This window comes from Oncorhynchus gorbuscha, linkage group LG26, assembly GCF_021184085.1.
Source record: "Oncorhynchus gorbuscha isolate QuinsamMale2020 ecotype Even-year linkage group LG26, OgorEven_v1.0, whole genome shotgun sequence".
Taxonomy (NCBI): domain Eukaryota; kingdom Metazoa; phylum Chordata; class Actinopteri; order Salmoniformes; family Salmonidae; genus Oncorhynchus; species Oncorhynchus gorbuscha.
In genome coordinates this window covers 67,501-73,730 of record NC_060198.1, presented here as the reverse complement: position 1 = coordinate 73,730, position 6,230 = coordinate 67,501, and the positions used below count along the sequence as shown (strand labels likewise).

General features: G+C 35.2%; 1 protein-coding gene across 3 annotated transcripts in view; it reads left to right on the top strand.

Moving 5' to 3' along the window:
* The first annotated feature begins 229 nt into the window (after window positions 1–229).
* lpar2b (lysophosphatidic acid receptor 2b) overlaps window positions 230–6,230 on the top strand; it is a 51,704-nt gene continuing 45,703 nt past the window's right edge. For all 3 annotated transcript variants that reach the window (XM_046330166.1, XM_046330167.1, XM_046330169.1), the window contains exon 1: window positions 230–438. The gene's annotated coding sequence lies outside the window, so the exon portion shown is untranslated. The remainder of the gene's footprint in view (window positions 439–6,230) is intronic.

Sequence of the window (6,230 nt, the reverse complement as noted above, 5' to 3'; positions counted from 1 at the left end):
GAACCCTTTAGCCTTTCTATTGTCTTGTTCTATACATAATGTCTTGCTCCTTGTCAAAACAAAATCACACCCAACACTACAGCCCAGCATGGGGGTAAAAACACTGCCTTCGCCAAACGCTGTACTTACGCTGTCAATCTTCCTTTCTTCTCCTCTCATTGGTTGTTTTTTCCGTTCCAGTATCCAACCGGGGAGCAGTGGAGGCGGGTACGTTGGGCTCCCAGGTTGTCCGAGGCCACATTCTGACAGTCAGAGACAGAGAGCAAAGCTCTGCCGCACCCTTTCTCTACCGCGCACAGGTAAACTGCGGACAAACGAACAAAGTCACTCGAAAGTCACATTTGGATTGTAATTTTTGGCCAAATGTATGGATTAAACAAAGACTAAACTCGTGTCTGGAAGCGGATATGAAGGGATAGGCGCTAAAGCAAGACTAAGGTAAGACATTTGATATTTTAATGTTTTTAGTTTTAACGAAAGCACATTTTCATTGTTTAGTGAGTGAAAGCTAAACTCGGGTAGGCTACTTGCGAAAAACTTAATTTAGGCTACGTTATAGGCCTTAATGACTGGTTTAACTTGATAAACTCGTAAAAACAAGTTGTAATAGAACATTGCACATTGTCAGCACTTTTGGATAATGGTTGTGGAGTTTTTCATTACGGGGAAAAAAAATGTTAATAACCTTTGTAAAATATTCTCGGTTTTGCTGTGTCTCGCTGGCTGGCTCGCGGTTGCTCCGCTATATCGCGTGACATTCCGTGGTAACTGCACCGATGCAAGAGTTGACCTGTGCACGTAGTGTATGTGCTCGTTTCCCGGATATAGGCTGTAAAATATCTAGATTTTATGTGGCTTTTTTAGCCTACATGTTTTTGTTCTGTTCTTTTTTTTCAGCTGCCATTTGGTCAATTGCAGCATTTTGCATAAACCTATTGAGAGTAATGTTTCTAAACTTGTCAAACCAACATGTTTCACACCAAAAAAAAAACACAAAAAGGTGCTCCCTCGGCCTGGCGCACCCACATGTTGTAAGCGCTCTGCTTCTGCAATTCCCACGCACTCCATCTGTGGAGCGTTCGGCGGGAGAGCGAGAGAGAGCGCCTATTTAATGGATCAGAGTTGATCTCACGGTGTTATCAGTTGTTTTTATTGCCCCCCGGCGCCGGGCGGCTCCTCCACGGTGATTGCCCTGTCCAGCACGGCTTTGCCCCCTGTAGATCCACACAGAGCTCACCACAACACCACGAATAGACTGTTGATCACCTTATCTCTTTAGTAGCCTGCCAATTAAACGTGTATGTGTGTGTGTGTGTGTGTGTGTGTGTGTGTGTGTGTGTGTGTGTGTGTGTGTGTGTGTGTGTGTGTGTGTGTGTGTGTGTGTGTGTGTGTGTGTGTGTGTGTGTGTGTGTGTGTGTGTGTGTGTGTGTGTGTGTGTGTGTGTGTGGGAGGGAGGGAGGGGGGGGATCGATGACAGCTCAAACACATCCACTTGCACACAGGCAGAGACTGAGGCAGAATGTGAGGGACTGAGGCAGAATGTGAGGGACTGAGGCAGAATGTGAGGGACTGAGGCAGAATGTGAGGGACTGAGGCAGAAGGTGAGGGACTGAGGCAGAAGGTGAGGGACTGAGGCAGAAGGTGAGGGACTGAGGCAGAAGGTGAGGGACTGAGGCAGAGACTGAGGCAAAGTGTCTCCAGCTGGGTCAATATGTACCATGTTCTTTACCTCCTACCCCTTTAACATATCCCAAAAAGAAGCTAACTAAATGTCAAGAGACAGGGGTTTGTCTGTGTAAATGGACTAAGAGGATCTGAATAGTGACGTTGTAAAGTGAAGAACCGAGAGACGGAAATGAACGAGACCTGCATCCTGGAAGTCAACTAGTGGAGGTGGGTCCAGTTTCAGTCTTTAGCCGACAGTTGGAGATGTGAACAAAGAAAACGCCTTTTGTTTCTCAGAAAACAGTCAACGTCTCTCTCACCTCAGTTCGTTCTAGTAGCCGGCCCTCTGATGTAATGGGAAGATAAGGTTTGTTTGGAAACCAGAAAATGACTTTCCGCTTGCGGATGAAACCGCTCTTAATTCTCGGTAAGATAGGAACAAAACAACATCTCGACTGATAATGCAGGCAGGAGGAGAGGGGGAGTAGTGGTGTGTGTGTGTGTGTGTGTGTGTGTGTGTGTGTGTGTGTGTGTGTGTGTGTGTGTGTGTGTGTGTGTGTGTGTGTGGTTGGTTGAATGACAAGAATAGAGGAGACTCGCTGCACGGAGCCGCATATAGGGGGTCTATCTGACTCATACACACACACACACACACACACACACACACACACACACACACACACACACACACACACACACACACACACACACACACACACACACACACACACACACACACACACACACACACACACACACACACACACACACACACACACACACACAGCATTGCTGTTTTATTCCGACTGTCAATGTTAAAGGCTACAGGACCAGGGAGACCTGAACTGCAGACTAATATAACAGAGTTATAACTAGACAGTAGAATGTAGACTAATATAACAGTTATAACTAGACAGTAGAATGTAGACTAATATAACAGTTATAACTAGACAGTAGAATGTAGACTAATATAACAGTTATAACTAGACAGTAGAATGTAGACTAATATAACAGTTATAACTAGACAGTAGAATGTAGACTAATATAACAGTTATAACTAGACAGTAGAATGTAGACTAATATAACAGTTATAACTAGACAGTAGAATGTAGACTAATATAACAGAGTTATAACTAGACAGTAGAATGTAGACTAATATAACAGTTATAACTAGACAGTAGAATGTAGACTAATATAACAGTTATAACTAGACAGAATGTAGACTAATATAACAGAGTTATAACTAGACAGTAGAATGTAGACTAATATAACAGTTATAACTAGACAGTAGAATGTAGACTAATATAACAGTTATAACTAGACAGTAGAATGTAGACTAATATAACAGTTATAACTAGACAGAATGTAGACTAATATAACAGAGTTATAACTAGACAGTAGAATGTAGACTAATATAACAGAGTTATAACTAGACAGTAGAATGTAGACTAATATAACAGTTATAACTAGACAGTAGAATGTAGACTAATATAACAGAGTTATAACTATACAGAATGTAGACTAATATAACAGTTATAACTAGACAGTAGAATGCAGACTAATATAACAGAGTTATAACTAGACAGTAGAATGTAGACTAATATAACAGAGTTATAACTAGACAGTAGAATGTAGACTAATATAACAGGTATAACTAGACAGTAGAATGTAGACTAATATAACAGAATTATAACTACAGACTGGACAGTAGAATGCAGACTAATATAACAGTTATAACTAAACATAATGTAGACTAATATAACAGTTATAACTAGACAGAATGTAGCCTAATATAACAGAGTTATAACTAGACAGTAGAATGTAGACTAATATAACAGTTATAACTAAACAGAATGTAGACTAATATAACAGTTATAACTAGACAGTAGAATGTAGACTAATATAACAGTTATAACTAGACAGAATGTAGACTAATATAACAGTTATAACTAAACAGTAGAATGCAGACTAATATAACAGTTATAACTAGACAGTAGAATGTAGACTAATATAACAGTTATAACTAGACAGTAGAATGTAGACTAATATAACAGTTATAACTAGACAGTAGAATGTAGACTAATATAACAGTTATAACTACAGACTGGACAGTAGAATGTAGACTAATATAACAGAGTTATAACTAGACAGTAGAATGTAGACTAATATAACAGTTATAACTAGACAGTAGAATGTAGACTAATATAACAGTTATAACTAGACAGTAGAATGCAGACTAATATAACAGTTATAACTAAACAGAATGTAGACTAATATAACAGTTATAACTAGACAGTAGAATGCAGACTAATATAACAGAGTTATAACTACAGACTGGACAGTAGAATGCAGACTAATATAACAGTTATAACTAGACAGAATGTAGACTAATATAACAGTTATAACTGGACAGTAGAATGTAGACTAATATAACAGTTATAACTAGACAGTAGAATGTAGACTAATATAACAGTTATAACTAGACAGTAGAATGTAGACTAATATAACAGTTATAACTAGACAGAATGTAGACTAATATAACAGTTATAACTAGACAGAATGTAGACTAATATAACAGTTATAACTAGACAGTAGAATGTAGACTAATATAACAGTTATAACTAGACAGTAGAATGTACACTAATATAACAGAGTTATAACTAGACAGAATGTAGACTAATATAACAGTTATAACTAGACAGTACAATGTAGACTAATATAACAGTTATAACTAAACAGAATGTAGACTAATATAACAGTTATAACTAGACAGTAGAATGTAGACTAATATAACAGTTATAACTAGACAGAATGTAGACTAATATAACAGTTATAACTAGACAGTAGAATGTAGACTAATATAACAGAGTTATAACTAGACAGAATGTAGACTAATATAAAAGTTATAACTATACAGAATGTAGACCAATATAACAGTTATAACTAGACAGTAGAATGTAGACTAATATAACAGAGTTATAACTAGACAGTAGAATGTAGACTAATATAACAGAGTTATAACTGGACAGTAGAATGCAGACTAATATAACAGTTATAACTAGACAGTAGAATGTAGACTAATATAACAGAGTTATAACTAGACAGAATGTAGACTAATATAACAGTTATAACTAGACAGTAGAATGTAGACTAATATAACAGTTATAACTAGACAGTAGAATGTAGACTAATATAACAGTTATAACTAGACAGAATGTAGACTAATATAACAGTTATAACTAGACAGTAGAATGTAGACTAATATAACAGTTATAACTAGACAGTAGAATGTAGACTAATATAACAGTTATAACTGGACAGTAGAATGTAGACTAATATAACAGTTATAACTAGACAGTAGAATGTAGACTAATATAACAGTTATAACTAGACAGTAGAATGTAGACTAATATAACAGTTATAACTAAACAGAATGTAGACTAATATAACAGTTATAACTAGACAGTAGAATGCAGACTAATATAACAGAGTTATAACTAGACAGTAGAATGTAGACTAATATAACAGAATTATAACTACAGACTGGACAGTAGAATGCAGACTAATATAACAGTTATAACTAAACATAATGTAGACTAATATAACAGTTATAACTAGACAGAATGTAGCCTAATATAACAGAGTTATAACTAGACAGTAGAATGTAGACTAATATAACAGTTATAACTAAACAGAATGTAGACTAATATAACAGTTATAACTAAACAGAATGTAGACTAATATAACAGTTATAACTAGACAGTAGAATGTAGACTAATATAACAGTTATAACTAGACAGAATGTAGACTAATATAACAGTTATAACTAAACAGTACAATGTAGACTAATATAACAGTTATAACTAGACAGTAGAATGTAGACTAATATAACAGTTATAACTAGACAGTAGAATGTAGACTAATATAACAGAGTTATAACTAGACAGTAGAATGTAGACTAATATAACAGTTATAACTAGACAGTAGAATGTAGACTAATATAACAGTTATAACTAGACAGTAGAATGTAGACTAATATAACAGTTATAACTAAACAGAATGTAGACTAATATAACAGTTATAACTAAACAGTAGAATGCAGACTAATATAACAGTTATAACTAGACAGTAGAATGTAGACTAATATAACAGTTATAACTAGACAGTAGAATGTAGACTAATATAACAGTTATAACTAGACAGTAGAATGTAGACTAATATAACAGTTATAACTAGACAGTAGAATGTAGACTAATATAACAGTTATAACTAGACAGTAGAATGTAGACTAATATAACAGTTATAACTAGACAGTAGAATGTAGACTAATATAACAGTTATAACTAGACAGAATGTAGACTAATATAACAGTTATAACTAGACAGAATGTAGACTAATATAACAGTTATAACTAGACAGAATGTAGACTAATATAACAGTTATAACTAGACAGTAGAATGTAGACTAATATAACAGTTATAACTAGACAGTAGAATGTAGACTAATATAACAGTTATAACTAGACAGTAGAATGTAGACTAATATAACAGTTATAACTAGACAGC